Here is a 16,993-nt window from a genome sequence, read left to right on the forward strand (position 1 = left end):
CGTACTAACTATGTAACTATGTAACATAACATGGGGGGGGTCTCCTGGCTGTTCACACAGGTGTGTCATTGCTGTACATTGACCATGCATTGCTTCTGTGGTATTGCAAAGGCAAAGACAAATGCTTCCAGCCATCCATTGCACTAATGGATTGGTCATCAGCTGGCTGTCTATGTCCCGCATCAATATAGACCAAAGTACAGAGGGTTAGGCTATGCTATTGTGCACCTACCTGATGCATCAGAAGGTGCGAGGCCCTTGCTAAATTCTGTGCACAGACTTTGAGATCTATACTTTAGACTGTATCTAAACCTGCTCCAACATGGACTGACATTCTGGCCTACTTTCAGCCGATGCGACTTGTCTGTCGCTGAACAGTCGCTTTTTATGTATTCAGCACCTATGTATAATGTTGTAAAAATGCTCTAGAAGCTAAAGTCGCAGAAATGTCACACATATTTGGCCTGCAACTTTCTGTGCGACAAATTCAGACAGGAAAAATCAGTATAAATCCTTAGAAAATTATCCCCCAGTGTCTCCATCTGCTGGCGGTATTGAATAAGCATTGCTGCACTGATGGGGTATGCATTAGACGAAAAAAAAGAAGAAAAAGAAGAATAATACGCCCAGAAAAGAGGCGAAAAGGAGAAAAACGTAAAAAAACGTGAAAAAAAAGTAAGAGGAAGAGAAGGGAAAAAAAGGTGGAAATGGGTTTAAAAGTGATTTCGGCGGAGAAATATATATATATATATATATATATATATATATATATATATATACGCGCACACACACACATATATATAAACGTATTCTCCGTTGAGATATTGCAGCCGCTGCTGTGTCCAGGCCCAGGAGCCTTAGCACTGTGCTGTGATGTCACTCAATACCACTGACATCACTAGGTGTAAACAACATCTCTCCTTTGCTGTGTATGTGACTATGGAGCTGTTTGGTGATGTCGTCTATTATGGCCTTCATAGAAGCAACAGGAGATTGTTGCATCCATCTAGAACCCTCAGAACTACAGTGCTATGATGTCACTCACTTCCACAGGCCTTGCAGAGTGTAAACAACAACAACCCAGCTTTGTTGTGTATGTAACCATAGGGATTTGTGATGTCACCTAGAACCTTCACAGCAGCGACAGCTTTATGAGGAGCATCAGCACTGCTCTGCCTGAGCAGAACCATCACCGCCATAGGTTGTCAAATAACCCGGATTTAACCCACACAGGTAAGTCCAATGGGGTGCAGGCATGTCCTCTATGCTTACAGCTTCCCGTGGGTGTTGGTTTGATACCGTTTGGGGACAGCCAAGGAGGCATCTGCAGGCAACAAAGGTAGGTGTGTGCTTGTGTGTGTGTTTCCTATGCAGATCCTAAGCCCAGTGTCACATGCAAGTAGGAGGAGTAAGAAGGGTTCCTGGCAAATCCGGGTTATGGATTGCATTTAAAAAGGCCCCGTGGGAGTGCAATGGGCCCCTGTCTTGCTGCTTAGCAATAATGGTATGGGTTTAGGTTCTGCTGTGTGTACTGGTGGTTGACTGCCCCCCAGCCCAGAGTGTGCATGGAAAATTGTCTGGCAGCCTCCCTGACAGCAAGCAGTGATAGTGCCCATGAAGGGGACCTTGTTGGGCCCGCCCCTTTCACGGTTATCGCTTCTCGGCCTTTTGGCTAAGATCAAGTGTAGTATCTGTTCTTATCAGTTTAATATCTGATACGTCCCCTATCTGGGGACCATATATTAAATGGATTTTTGAGAACGGGGGCCGATTTCGAAGCTTGCTTCCGTCGCCCTATGCATTGACCCGATATGGCAGTATCTTCGGGTACAGTGCACCACCCCCTTACAGGGTTAAAAAGAAAGATTCCTACTTTCATTGCTACCTGCTTGCTGGCTAGCCAGCTAGCCAGCCCTGTGGGCCTTGCTGCTGCTGCTGCTGCAGCCAAAAAACAAAAGGTGGTGCTGCTGCTGCTTCTGCTGCTTCTGCTTCTGCTTGTGTCTGGCCGCTGTTGGAGCGTCCAGGCACAGGACTTCTGCTGCTGCTGACTAAATGGCCTCCTTAATTGGATCATTTGAGTAGCCAGCACACCTGTGCAGGTAGGGCATGACATGATAGGCAGCTGCCTTGATAGCGGGTGGGTGCTGAATGTTCCTAATTGACAAAATAAGATTAATGCTTATGAAGAAATATAAAATCTCATCCCTTCCCCAATATCGCGCCACACCCCTACCCCTTAATTCCCTGGTTGAACTTGATGGACATATGTCTTTTTTCGACCGTACTAACTATGTAACTATGTAACATAACATGGGGGGGGTCTCCTGGCTGTTCACACAGGTGTGTCATTGCTGTACATTGACCATGCATTGCTTCTGTGGTATTGCAAAGGCAAAGACAAATGCTTCCAGCCATCCATTGCACTAATGGATTGGTCATCAGCTGGCTGTCTATGTCCCGCATCAATATAGACCAAAGTACAGAGGGTTAGGCTATGCTATTGTGCACCTACCTGATGCATCAGAAGGTGCGAGGCCCTTGCTAAATTCTGTGCACAGACTTTGAGATCTATACTTTAGACTGTATCTAAACCTGCTCCAACATGGACTGACATTCTGGCCTACTTTCAGCCGATGCGACTTGTCTGTCGCTGAACAGTCGCTTTTTATGTATTCAGCACCTATGTATAATGTTGTAAAAATGCTCTAGAAGCTAAAGTCGCAGAAATGTCACACATATTTGGCCTGCAACTTTCTGTGCGACAAATTCAGACAGGAAAAATCAGTATAAATCCTTAGAAAATTATCCCCCAGTGTCTCCATCTGCTGGCGGTATTGAATAAGCATTGCTGCACTGATGGGGTATGCATTAGACGAAAAAAAAGAAGAAAAAGAAGAATAATACGCCCAGAAAAGAGGCGAAAAGGAGAAAAACGTAAAAAAACGTGAAAAAAAAGTAAGAGGAAGAGAAGGGAAAAAAAGGTGGAAATGGGTTTAAAAGTGATTTCGGCGGAGAAATATATATATATATATATATATATATATATATATATATATATATACGCGCACACACACACATATATATAAACGTATTCTCCGTTGAGATATTGCAGCCGCTGCTGTGTCCAGGCCCAGGAGCCTTAGCACTGTGCTGTGATGTCACTCAATACCACTGACATCACTAGGTGTAAACAACATCTCTCCTTTGCTGTGTATGTGACTATGGAGCTGTTTGGTGATGTCGTCTATTATGGCCTTCATAGAAGCAACAGGAGATTGTTGCATCCATCTAGAACCCTCAGAACTACAGTGCTATGATGTCACTCACTTCCACAGGCCTTGCAGAGTGTAAACAACAACAACCCAGCTTTGTTGTGTATGTAACCATAGGGATTTGTGATGTCACCTAGAACCTTCACAGCAGCGACAGCTTTATGAGGAGCATCAGCACTGCTCTGCCTGAGCAGAACCATCACCGCCATAGGTTGTCAAATAACCCGGATTTAACCCACACAGGTAAGTCCAATGGGGTGCAGGCATGTCCTCTATGCTTACAGCTTCCCGTGGGTGTTGGTTTGATACCGTTTGGGGACAGCCAAGGAGGCATCTGCAGGCAACAAAGGTAGGTGTGTGCTTGTGTGTGTGTTTCCTATGCAGATCCTAAGCCCAGTGTCACATGCAAGTAGGAGGAGTAAGAAGGGTTCCTGGCAAATCCGGGTTATGGATTGCATTTAAAAAGGCCCCGTGGGAGTGCAATGGGCCCCTGTCTTGCTGCTTAGCAATAATGGTATGGGTTTAGGTTCTGCTGTGTGTACTGGTGGTTGACTGCCCCCCAGCCCAGAGTGTGCATGGAAAATTGTCTGGCAGCCTCCCTGACAGCAAGCAGTGATAGTGCCCATGAAGGGGACCTTGTTGGGCCCGCCCCTTTCACGGTTATCGCTTCTCGGCCTTTTGGCTAGATCAAGTGTCTGGTCAGGAGGATCCTGGGAGTTTGTCCTACCTTTTCCAAGGGGGGCTGCTACGAGGAACCGAAAAGGCGATCGACAAGATGGGTGTTCGCATCCGTTACCTTACATCCGGTGAAACGCGGATTCGTTTTTCCTTTCGCTTTGATGTTGATGAAGACAAGCAAGAACTCGTCCAACTTTCTTATTTTGTGAAAGAAACTCTCTACAAGCTTCTTGGGGTGAAGAAAGAGAACATCGTCTGTCTCAGAGATCCTCGGAAGGGCAGCTTCATCCTAACTCTGGACTCTGCTTATGCATGCCAGAATCTTTTTGAGAAGCTGAAAAGCAATCAAGACCTTGCTGAGCTTGATGGGATCACGGTCACAGTGTTGTATACTGGAGGCGATATTCCTCTAGTTGTGTGTATGCACAATCCCTTTGTGACTGTGTCCCATATTGAGCTCTTTTTGGGGAAATACTGCAGTTCTGTTAAGTATTCCCATAAGGTGATGAATTCAGAAGACCTATGGACGGGGAAACATAAGTTTTTTGTGAAAATGAAGGAGGATGCTACTGGCATTGGAGGGTTGTGTCATCCACCCTCCAACTTTTCTATCGGTCGGGATAAGGGCTATTTGTTTTATCCCGAGATGCCTACTTTTTGTAGGAAATGTAAGAAATTCGGACATACTATGGAAGTTTGCACGGACACTACAGTTCGCTGTGGTCGGTGCAATCAAGAAGGCCATGTTTCTAAGGACTGTGCTAAAATCGTCTGCAACATTTGTGGTGAAGAAGGCCATGCCTTTAAAGATTGCAGTCTCCGTTCCAGTGTAGCTAGATCGTGGGCTGACCGTGTAGCGGGGAGAGTGGGTGTAGTGCAAGCTGAAGTACCACCTGCGAAAGCACCCCAGCGGTCTGAGGCGCCTTCAGAAAAGCCGGCTGTAACTTCTCATGTCGTGGCGGAGCTTATGGACCTTTCTGCTGTGCCTGAGACAGAGGGGAGACCTTCTGTGGAGGGTTCTGGTGGTGGAGGGTCACTAGTGAGCAGTGAAGCCATGGAGGTTGGCGTGAAGGAGATCAAGCGGAAGAAGGAACTTGGAGATGAGCCACAACTTGGCATTAAACGGCCTGTCAAAAAAAGCTCAGACGAATGTGAGGACAGTCAACATGCATGGAGGCCTTCTATAAGATCAGCGTCCGATCCAAAAAATATCAAAGAGTTCGAAAGCCCGGAGTCACCTGTGGGTTTCATATCGGACTCAAACTCCAGTAGCGAATAGCTTCCTTAAAGTGCTCCTCTCTTAATGTGAGAGGTCTAAAGAGCCCTACGAGAAGGGCTGCTTTGTTTAGTTTTTTAGAGACCTTGGACTGTTCTCTGTTCTTTTTACAAGAATGTGGAATTGAACATAGTCCAAATTATGAGGACCTTTGTCGTAGCTGGACTTTGGGACCATCGGTCTGGTCGGGTGACAATCTGAACAGATCTTCAGGTGTTGGGATCTTGTTTAGAGGTTCAGATGTACAAGTTTTGTCCTTCTTAGAAATTATACCTGGTAGAGCGCTATTAGTTAATATTAAGTACAATGGCTCAGAGATTAAGCTTTTTAACATCTATGCTTCTCCTGAAAAAAATGAGAGAGCCGACTTGATTAATGATATTCAGGCTTTTATCCCAGGTTCAACACCTATTTTAATGGCTGGAGATTTTAATTGTTGTATGAGTGGTGATCATCGTGAGAGTGGAAGTGTGCATGTCAGAGTGGATAAAACAGAGAAACAGATTAAGAGTATGACTGAGGATTTTAACTTTACCGATGTCTGGAGGAGAAAATACCCAGACGACCCTGGTTACACATGGGAAAATAATGTCTGCAAATCCAGGATTGATTTAATTTTTTTATCGGAAAGTTTTAATCTAGTTGAGGTTTCTCTTTTATCGAATATTTTCTCTGATCATAAGTTATTACATGCACATGTCACTTTACCTGGCCTAGAGAAAGGCAGAGGCGTTTGGAAGCTCAACACTACTTTATTAGAGGACATGAAAACAAAAAATGATTTTATTGCTGCTTATAACAAATGGAGATTGCGTCAATCCCAATATAAAAATATTTTGGATTGGTGGGAGGATGTTAAAAAGTGGACTAAACTGTTTTTTATCCGTGTGGGCATCCAAAAGGCTAAGGAGAAAAAGTTATGGTTTAAAATGTTAAACACTAAAATCCAAACATATTATAAACTAAAGCAAGCCGGGCTTGAGATGGATGATGTTATTGCTCAGACAAAGAATGAAATAAAAAATGCCATTAGTCAAAAAGGAAAAGAAATGATTTTTAACAGCAAGGTGCAATGTCTGGAGAATGATGAAAAGTGTTCGAGATTCTTTTTTAAGAAGGTGGTGGGAAAGAAAGAAATGATATCTGTAATAGAAGGGAAGATAACTAATGAAGAGATGTTGCGAGAAGCACAAGTATTTTATCAGGAGCTTTTTAATAAAAAAGATATTGATATTTCCTTTACTAATGATGTTTTAGATACCTTGGATTCAAAACTTGACAAAACTGACCAAGAGAGCCTTTGTGATGAAATCTTTTTACCTGAACTTTTAAGCACTTTTAAGAGTTTTTTAAATGGTAAAACACCTGGTTCGGATGGGTTGCCAGTTGAATTTTATCTGTGTTTTTGGTCCATTTTAAAAGATGATCTTTTAGGTATTTTTAACTGTGCTTTTAAATCTGAGATTTTACCTGCGTCCTGGAGAGATGGTGTTGTTACTCTGATTTTTAAAAAAGGAGACATCTCTAAATTAGAAAATTGGAGGCCTATTACCCTGCTAAATACAGACTATAAGGTTTTAGCAAAAATTTTAGCAAATAGGCTCAAGCAGGTAATTTCTAAGGTTATACACAGTGACCAAGTATGCGGAGTACCTGGAAGGAAAATAAGTGATCATCTAAACCTTGTAAAAGATGTTTTATGGTATCAGAAACAATGTGATCAGAAATTGGCAATTTTATCCTTGGATTTTCAAAAGGCTTATGACCGTGTTTCTCATGATTTTTTATGGTTGGTTTTAAAGAAAATGAATTTTCCTGATTTTATTGTTGGAAAAATTGCACTTTTATATAAAAACTGTTTTAGTCGTATTTTAATTAACGGTTTTTTATCCCAAGAGGTATGTTTACAGTCTGGGGTGAAACAGGGGTGCCCCCTATCACCCATTCTTTTCATATGTGCAATAGAACCTCTGTTGAATGTTTTGAGAAAAGATAAGCTCATTAGAGGAGTGCCAATCCCTGGAAGTGGAGGACAGAGCGTAAAGACGATAGCATACATGGATGATGTTAATATTCTATGTCCAGATGAACCATCCCTGAAACGTGCTATCAGACAGACAGAATTTTTTTGTGAGGGCTCTGGCTTCAAATTAAATAAAAATAAATGTGATTGCTTTGCAATAGGGAATTGGGGCAATACGGAGGTGAATGTGCAATATGATAAAATCAAAATCTTGGGTGTCATCTTTGACAATGAAAATAATGGAGAGGAAAGCTGGTCCATCGTCAAAGAGAAAGTGCAAAAGAAAATAAGTTTTTGGAAAATGAGGAAATTAACAATAGAAGGAAAAGTACTGATAATGAAAGCTTTGTTGCTACCTATCATGCTATATTTAAGCTTGGTTTTCCCACCGAGTGAACGCACCTTAAAGTTTTTAAACAAGATTTGCTTTCATTTTTTATGGGGGTCTAAAATGGATAAACTCAGGAGAGATGTAATGATGAAGACAAAGAAATTGGGGGGTAAGGATGTGCCTGATTTAAAAAGGTTTTTATATATTCACTTTTTTTCTATGTGTTTTAATGGCTTGCAAAGAAACTGTTATTGGTCTTATTTTTTAAAATATGCTGCAGGTCACATTTTTAGAAAAAGAAAGTGGATAACCTTACCTTTAACGTCCCCAATCTTATTTATTCCCCCAGCGCACTATGTGGTTTTAGAAAAGATTATTCGTATTTATGGCATTGCTAATTTTAGTCAAGAAATTTGTAGTAATGCACGAAAATTAGTTCCTGAAATCAGGAAGATAGAACAGATTTGCTTAATATCTAATTATTCCACTGAGAAATCTCTAAGAGTTTGGAGGATGGTGAATATGGGATTCTTATCTAATGACTTAAAAGATCTGGCCTGGCAGATAGCACATCAATGTTTGCCTACCAGAGAATTCCAACACAGAAGAGGATTGTGTCGTAGTGCAAAGTGCCCGAGAATGGGGTGTCCTAGTGAGGAAACAGTTTTACACCTTTTTTGGAACTGTTTTTACGCCCAAGAGATATGGCATTTGATAGGACCCTTACTAAAATTCATTTCTGATCTTAATTTTTTAAATCATGAAGTTATTTTATATGGATTTTATAATGTTTTATCTGTGGAAAAGTCTCGGGTTTTGTGGATTAGTATAAATTGTATTAAAATTGCACTATGGAAGACGAGGAATATTCTTCTTTTTAAAAGAGACACTATTACCTCTAAAGATTGTGTTCGCCTAGCTCTTAGTGAGATGTATGTTTTCTATTTATTGGATAAAAAAAGATTAGGTCACAAAGTGGCTAAAAGTCTTTGGAATCTACATCTGTGGAATATGCTTTTAGCAGACTAAGTATAATCTGGACTGCGTAAGGTCTTTTAGTCTAAGAATATTATATCTAAAAGTAAAAAAATCTGTTCTTATCAGTTTAATATCTGATACGTCCCCTATCTGGGGACCATATATTAAATGGATTTTTGAGAACGGGGGCCGATTTCGAAGCTTGCTTCCGTCGCCCTATGCATTGACCCGATATGGCAGTATCTTCGGGTACAGTGCACCACCCCCTTACAGGGTTAAAAAGAAAGATTCCTACTTTCATTGCTACCTGCTTGCTGGCTAGCCAGCTAGCCAGCCCTGTGGGCCTTGCTGCTGCTGCTGCAGCCAAAAAACAAAAGGTGGTGCTGCTGCTGCTTCTGCTGCTTCTGCTTCTGCTTGTGTCTGGCCGCTGTTGGAGCGTCCAGGCACAGGACTTCTGCTGCTGCTGACTAAATGGCCTCCTTAATTGGATCATTTGAGTAGCCAGCACACCTGTGCAGGTAGGGCATGACATGATAGGCAGCTGCCTTGATAGCGGGTGGGTGCTGAATGTTCCTAATTGACAAAATAAGATTAATGCTTATGAAGAAATATAAAATCTCATCCCTTCCCCAATATCGCGCCACACCCCTACCCCTTAATTCCCTGGTTGAACTTGATGGACATATGTCTTTTTTCGACCGTACTAACTATGTAACTATGTAACATAACATGGGGGGGGTCTCCTGGCTGTTCACACAGGTGTGTCATTGCTGTACATTGACCATGCATTGCTTCTGTGGTATTGCAAAGGCAAAGACAAATACTTCCAGCCATCCATTGCACTAATGGATTGGTCATCAGCTGGCTGTCTATGTCCCGCATCAATATAGACCAAAGTACAGAGGGTTAGGCTATGCTATTGTGCACCTACCTGATGCATCAGAAGGTGCGAGGCCCTTGCTAAATTCTGTGCACAGACTTTGAGATCTATACTTTAGACTGTATCTAAACCTGCTCCAACATGGACTGACATTCTGGCCTACTTTCAGCCGATGCGACTTGTCTGTCGCTGAACAGTCGCTTTTTATGTATTCAGCACCTATGTATAATGTTGTAAAAATGCTCTAGAAGCTAAAGTCGCAGAAATGTCACACATATTTGGCCTGCAACTTTCTGTGCGACAAATTCAGACAGGAAAAATCAGTATAAATCCTTAGAAAATTATCCCCCAGTGTCTCCATCTGCTGGCGGTATTGAATAAGCATTGCTGCACTGATGGGGTATGCATTAGACGAAAAAAAAGAAGAAAAAGAAGAATAATACGCCCAGAAAAGAGGCGAAAAGGAGAAAAACGTAAAAAAACGTGAAAAAAAAGTAAGAGGAAGAGAAGGGAAAAAAAGGTGGAAATGGGTTTAAAAGTGATTTCGGCGGAGAAATATATATATATATATATATATATATATATATATATATATATATATATACGCGCACACACACACATATATATAAACGTATTCTCCGTTGAGATATTGCAGCCGCTGCTGTGTCCAGGCCCAGGAGCCTTAGCACTGTGCTGTGATGTCACTCAATACCACTGACATCACTAGGTGTAAACAACATCTCTCCTTTGCTGTGTATGTGACTATGGAGCTGTTTGGTGATGTCGTCTATTATGGCCTTCATAGAAGCAACAGGAGATTGTTGCATCCATCTAGAACCCGCAGAACTACAGTGCTATGATGTCACTCACTTCCACAGGCCTTGCAGAGTGTAAACAACAACAACCCAGCTTTGTTGTGTATGTAACCATAGGGATTTGTGATGTCACCTAGAACCTTCACAGCAGCGACAGCTTTATGAGGAGCATCAGCACTGCTCTGCCTGAGCAGAACCATCACCGCCATAGGTTGTCAAATAACCCGGATTTAACCCACACAGGTAAGTCCAATGGGGTGCAGGCATGTCCTCTATGCTTACAGCTTCCCGTGGGTGTTGGTTTGATACCGTTTGGGGACAGCCAAGGAGGCATCTGCAGGCAACAAAGGTAGGTGTGTGCTTGTGTGTGTGTTTCCTATGCAGATCCTAAGCCCAGTGTCACATGCAAGTAGGAGGAGTAAGAAGGGTTCCTGGCAAATCCGGGTTATGGATTGCATTTAAAAAGGCCCCGTGGGAGTGCAATGGGCCCCTGTCTTGCTGCTTAGCAATAATGGTATGGGTTTAGGTTCTGCTGTGTGTACTGGTGGTTGACTGCCCCCCAGCCCAGAGTGTGCATGGAAAATTGTCTGGCAGCCTCCCTGACAGCAAGCAGTGATAGTGCCCATGAAGGGGACCTTGTTGGGCCCGCCCCTTTCACGGTTATCGCTTCTCGGCCTTTTGGCTAAGATCAAGTGTAGTATCTGTTCTTATCAGTTTAATATCTGATACGTCCCCTATCTGGGGACCATATATTAAATGGATTTTTGAGAACGGGGGCCGATTTCGAAGCTTGCTTCCGTCGCCCTATGCATTGACCCGATATGGCAGTATCTTCGGGTACAGTGCACCACCCCCTTACAGGGTTAAAAAGAAAGATTCCTACTTTCATTGCTACCTGCTTGCTGGCTAGCCAGCTAGCCAGCCCTGTGGGCCTTGCTGCTGCTGCTGCAGCCAAAAAACAAAAGGTGGTGCTGCTGCTGCTTCTGCTTCTGCTTGTGTCTGGCCGCTGTTGGAGCGTCCAGGCACAGGACTTCTGCTGCTGCTGACTAAATGGCCTCCTTAATTGGATCATTTGAGTAGCCAGCACACCTGTGCAGGTAGGGCATGACATGATAGGCAGCTGCCTTGATAGCGGGTGGGTGCTGAATGTTCCTAATTGACAAAATAAGATTAATGCTTATGAAGAAATATAAAATCTCATCCCTTCCCCAATATCGCGCCACACCCCTACCCCTTAATTCCCTGGTTGAACTTGATGGACATATGTCTTTTTTCGACCGTACTAACTATGTAACTATGTAACATAACATGGGGGGGGTCTCCTGGCTGTTCACACAGGTGTGTCATTGCTGTACATTGACCATGCATTGCTTCTGTGGTATTGCAAAGGCAAAGACAAATGCTTCCAGCCATCCATTGCACTAATGGATTGGTCATCAGCTGGCTGTCTATGTCCCGCATCAATATAGACCAAAGTACAGAGGGTTAGGCTATGCTATTGTGCACCTACCTGATGCATCAGAAGGTGCGAGGCCCTTGCTAAATTCTGTGCACAGACTTTGAGATCTATACTTTAGACTGTATCTAAACCTGCTCCAACATGGACTGACATTCTGGCCTACTTTCAGCCGATGCGACTTGTCTGTCGCTGAACAGTCGCTTTTTATGTATTCAGCACCTATGTATAATGTTGTAAAAATGCTCTAGAAGCTAAAGTCGCAGAAATGTCACACATATTTGGCCTGCAACTTTCTGTGCGACAAATTCAGACAGGAAAAATCAGTATAAATCCTTAGAAAATTATCCCCCAGTGTCTCCATCTGCTGGCGGTATTGAATAAGCATTGCTGCACTGATGGGGTATGCATTAGACGAAAAAAAAGAAGAAAAAGAAGAATAATACGCCCAGAAAAGAGGCGAAAAGGAGAAAAACGTAAAAAAACGTGAAAAAAAAGTAAGAGGAAGAGAAGGGAAAAAAAGGTGGAAATGGGTTTAAAAGTGATTTCGGCGGAGAAATATATATATATATATATATATATATATATATATATATATATACGCGCACACACACACATATATATAAACGTATTCTCCGTTGAGATATTGCAGCCGCTGCTGTGTCCAGGCCCAGGAGCCTTAGCACTGTGCTGTGATGTCACTCAATACCACTGACATCACTAGGTGTAAACAACATCTCTCCTTTGCTGTGTATGTGACTATGGAGCTGTTTGGTGATGTCGTCTATTATGGCCTTCATAGAAGCAACAGGAGATTGTTGCATCCATCTAGAACCCTCAGAACTACAGTGCTATGATGTCACTCACTTCCACAGGCCTTGCAGAGTGTAAACAACAACAACCCAGCTTTGTTGTGTATGTAACCATAGGGATTTGTGATGTCACCTAGAACCTTCACAGCAGCGACAGCTTTATGAGGAGCATCAGCACTGCTCTGCCTGAGCAGAACCATCACCGCCATAGGTTGTCAAATAACCCGGATTTAACCCACACAGGTAAGTCCAATGGGGTGCAGGCATGTCCTCTATGCTTACAGCTTCCCGTGGGTGTTGGTTTGATACCGTTTGGGGACAGCCAAGGAGGCATCTGCAGGCAACAAAGGTAGGTGTGTGCTTGTGTGTGTGTTTCCTATGCAGATCCTAAGCCCAGTGTCACATGCAAGTAGGAGGAGTAAGAAGGGTTCCTGGCAAATCCGGGTTATGGATTGCATTTAAAAAGGCCCCGTGGGAGTGCAATGGGCCCCTGTCTTGCTGCTTAGCAATAATGGTATGGGTTTAGGTTCTGCTGTGTGTACTGGTGGTTGACTGCCCCCCAGCCCAGAGTGTGCATGGAAAATTGTCTGGCAGCCTCCCTGACAGCAAGCAGTGATAGTGCCCATGAAGGGGACCTTGTTGGGCCCGCCCCTTTCACGGTTATCGCTTCTCGGCCTTTTGGCTAAGATCAAGTGTAGTATCTGTTCTTATCAGTTTAATATCTGATACGTCCCCTATCTGGGGACCATATATTAAATGGATTTTTGAGAACGGGGGCCGATTTCGAAGCTTGCTTCCGTCGCCCTATGCATTGACCCGATATGGCAGTATCTTCGGGTACAGTGCACCACCCCCTTACAGGGTTAAAAAGAAAGATTCCTACTTTCATTGCTACCTGCTTGCTGGCTAGCCAGCTAGCCAGCCCTGTGGGCCTTGCTGCTGCTGCTGCAGCCAAAAAACAAAAGGTGGTGCTGCTGCTGCTTCTGCTGCTTCTGCTTCTGCTTGTGTCTGGCCGCTGTTGGAGCGTCCAGGCACAGGACTTCTGCTGCTGCTGACTAAATGGCCTCCTTAATTGGATCATTTGAGTAGCCAGCACACCTGTGCAGGTAGGGCATGACATGATAGGCAGCTGCCTTGATAGCGGGTGGGTGCTGAATGTTCCTAATTGACAAAATAAGATTAATGCTTATGAAGAAATATAAAATCTCATCCCTTCCCCAATATCGCGCCACACCCCTACCCCTTAATTCCCTGGTTGAACTTGATGGACATATGTCTTTTTTCGACCGTACTAACTATGTAACTATGTAACATAACATGGGGGGGGTCTCCTGGCTGTTCACACAGGTGTGTCATTGCTGTACATTGACCATGCATTGCTTCTGTGGTATTGCAAAGGCAAAGACAAATGCTTCCAGCCATCCATTGCACTAATGGATTGGTCATCAGCTGGCTGTCTATGTCCCGCATCAATATAGACCAAAGTACAGAGGGTTAGGCTATGCTATTGTGCACCTACCTGATGCATCAGAAGGTGCGAGGCCCTTGCTAAATTCTGTGCACAGACTTTGAGATCTATACTTTAGACTGTATCTAAACCTGCTCCAACATGGACTGACATTCTGGCCTACTTTCAGCCGATGCGACTTGTCTGTCGCTGAACAGTCGCTTTTTATGTATTCAGCACCTATGTATAATGTTGTAAAAATGCTCTAGAAGCTAAAGTCGCAGAAATGTCACACATATTTGGCCTGCAACTTTCTGTGCGACAAATTCAGACAGGAAAAATCAGTATAAATCCTTAGAAAATTATCCCCCAGTGTCTCCATCTGCTGGCGGTATTGAATAAGCATTGCTGCACTGATGGGGTATGCATTAGACGAAAAAAAAGAAGAAAAAGAAGAATAATACGCCCAGAAAAGAGGCGAAAAGGAGAAAAACGTAAAAAAACGTGAAAAAAAAGTAAGAGGAAGAGAAGGGAAAAAAAGGTGGAAATGGGTTTAAAAGTGATTTCGGCGGAGAAATATATATATATATATATATATATATATTTATATATATATATATATATATATACGCGCACACACACACATATATATAAACGTATTCTCCGTTGAGATATTGCAGCCGCTGCTGTGTCCAGGCCCAGGAGCCTTAGCACTGTGCTGTGATGTCACTCAATACCACTGACATCACTAGGTGTAAACAACATCTCTCCTTTGCTGTGTATGTGACTATGGAGCTGTTTGGTGATGTCGTCTATTATGGCCTTCATAGAAGCAACAGGAGATTGTTGCATCCATCTAGAACCCTCAGAACTACAGTGCTATGATGTCACTCACTTCCACAGGCCTTGCAGAGTGTAAACAACAACAACCCAGCTTTGTTGTGTATGTAACCATAGGGATTTGTGATGTCACCTAGAACCTTCACAGCAGCGACAGCTTTATGAGGAGCATCAGCACTGCTCTGCCTGAGCAGAACCATCACCGCCATAGGTTGTCAAATAACCCGGATTTAACCCACACAGGTAAGTCCAATGGGGTGCAGGCATGTCCTCTATGCTTACAGCTTCCCGTGGGTGTTGGTTTGATACCGTTTGGGGACAGCCAAGGAGGCATCTGCAGGCAACAAAGGTAGGTGTGTGCTTGTGTGTGTGTTTCCTATGCAGATCCTAAGCCCAGTGTCACATGCAAGTAGGAGGAGTAAGAAGGGTTCCTGGCAAATCCGGGTTATGGATTGCATTTAAAAAGGCCCCGTGGGAGTGCAATGGGCCCCTGTCTTGCTGCTTAGCAATAATGGTATGGGTTTAGGTTCTGCTGTGTGTACTGGTGGTTGACTGCCCCCCAGCCCAGAGTGTGCATGGAAAATTGTCTGGCAGCCTCCCTGACAGCAAGCAGTGATAGTGCCCATGAAGGGGACCTTGTTGGGCCCGCCCCTTTCACGGTTATCGCTTCTCGGCCTTTTGGCTAAGATCAAGTGTAGTATCTGTTCTTATCAGTTTAATATCTGATACGTCCCCTATCTGGGGACCATATATTAAATGGATTTTTGAGAACGGGGGCCGATTTCGAAGCTTGCTTCCGTCGCCCTATGCATTGACCCGATATGGCAGTATCTTCGGGTACAGTGCACCACCCCCTTACAGGGTTAAAAAGAAAGATTCCTACTTTCATTGCTACCTGCTTGCTGGCTAGCCAGCTAGCCAGCCCTGTGGGCCTTGCTGCTGCTGCTGCAGCCAAAAAACAAAAGGTGGTGCTGCTGCTGCTTCTGCTGCTTCTGCTTCTGCTTGTGTCTGGCCGCTGTTGGAGCGTCCAGGCACAGGACTTCTGCTGCTGCTGACTAAATGGCCTCCTTAATTGGATCATTTGAGTAGCCAGCACACCTGTGCAGGTAGGGCATGACATGATAGGCAGCTGCCTTGATAGCGGGTGGGTGCTGAATGTTCCTAATTGACAAAATAAGATTAATGCTTATGAAGAAATATAAAATCTCATCCCTTCCCCAATATCGCGCCACACCCCTACCCCTTAATTCCCTGGTTGAACTTGATGGACATATGTCTTTTTTCGACCGTACTAACTATGTAACTATGTAACATAACATGGGGGGGGTCTCCTGGCTGTTCACACAGGTGTGTCATTGCTGTACATTGACCATGCATTGCTTCTGTGGTATTGCAAAGGCAAAGACAAATGCTTCCAGCCATCCATTGCACTAATGGATTGGTCATCAGCTGGCTGTCTATGTCCCGCATCAATATAGACCAAAGTACAGAGGGTTAGGCTATGCTATTGTGCACCTACCTGATGCATCAGAAGGTGCGAGGCCCTTGCTAAATTCTGTGCACAGACTTTGAGATCTATACTTTAGACTGTATCTAAACCTGCTCCAACATGGACTGACATTCTGGCCTACTTTCAGCCGATGCGACTTGTCTGTCGCTGAACAGTCGCTTTTTATGTATTCAGCACCTATGTATAATGTTGTAAAAATGCTCTAGAAGCTAAAGTCGCAGAAATGTCACACATATTTGGCCTGCAACTTTCTGTGCGACAAATTCAGACAGGAAAAATCAGTATAAATCCTTAGAAAATTATCCCCCAGTGTCTCCATCTGCTGGCGGTATTGAATAAGCATTGCTGCACTGATGGGGTATGCATTAGACGAAAAAAAAGAAGAAAAAGAAGAATAATACGCCCAGAAAAGAGGCGAAAAGGAGAAAAACGTAAAAAAAACGTGAAAAAAAAGTAAGAGGAAGAGAAGGGAAAAAAAGGTGGAAATGGGTTTAAAAGTGATTTCGGCGGAGAATATATATATATATATATATATATATATATATATATATATATATATACGCGCACACACACACATATATATAAACGTATTCTCCGTTGAGATATTGCAGCCGCTGCTGTGTCCAGGCCCAGGAGCCTTAGCACTGTGCTGTGATGTCACTCAATACCACTGAC

General features: G+C 43.5%; 4 non-coding genes and 1 pseudogene across 4 annotated transcripts; all 5 read left to right on the plus strand.

Moving 5' to 3' along the window:
- Window positions 1-1,652: 1,652 nt before the first annotated feature.
- Window positions 1,653-1,843, plus strand: LOC130310722 (U2 spliceosomal RNA). The gene has a single exon (XR_008859210.1). It is a non-coding gene; the product is annotated as a U2 spliceosomal RNA (small nuclear RNA).
- A 6,803-nt stretch (window positions 1,844-8,646) lies between these two features.
- Window positions 8,647-8,823, plus strand: LOC130310729 (U2 spliceosomal RNA; annotated as a pseudogene).
- A 2,092-nt stretch (window positions 8,824-10,915) lies between these two features.
- On the plus strand, window positions 10,916-11,106 carry LOC130310723 (U2 spliceosomal RNA). The gene has a single exon (XR_008859211.1). It is a non-coding gene; the product is annotated as a U2 spliceosomal RNA (small nuclear RNA).
- A 2,077-nt stretch (window positions 11,107-13,183) lies between these two features.
- LOC130310724 (U2 spliceosomal RNA) lies at window positions 13,184-13,374 on the plus strand. Its single transcript, XR_008859212.1, has one exon. It is a non-coding gene; the product is annotated as a U2 spliceosomal RNA (small nuclear RNA).
- A 2,096-nt stretch (window positions 13,375-15,470) lies between these two features.
- LOC130310725 (U2 spliceosomal RNA) lies at window positions 15,471-15,661 on the plus strand. Its single transcript, XR_008859213.1, has one exon. It is a non-coding gene; the product is annotated as a U2 spliceosomal RNA (small nuclear RNA).
- Window positions 15,662-16,993: the final 1,332 nt, after the last annotated feature.

This window comes from Hyla sarda, unplaced genomic scaffold (assembly GCF_029499605.1).
Source record: "Hyla sarda isolate aHylSar1 unplaced genomic scaffold, aHylSar1.hap1 scaffold_1592, whole genome shotgun sequence".
Lineage (NCBI taxonomy): Eukaryota > Metazoa > Chordata > Amphibia > Anura > Hylidae > Hyla > Hyla sarda.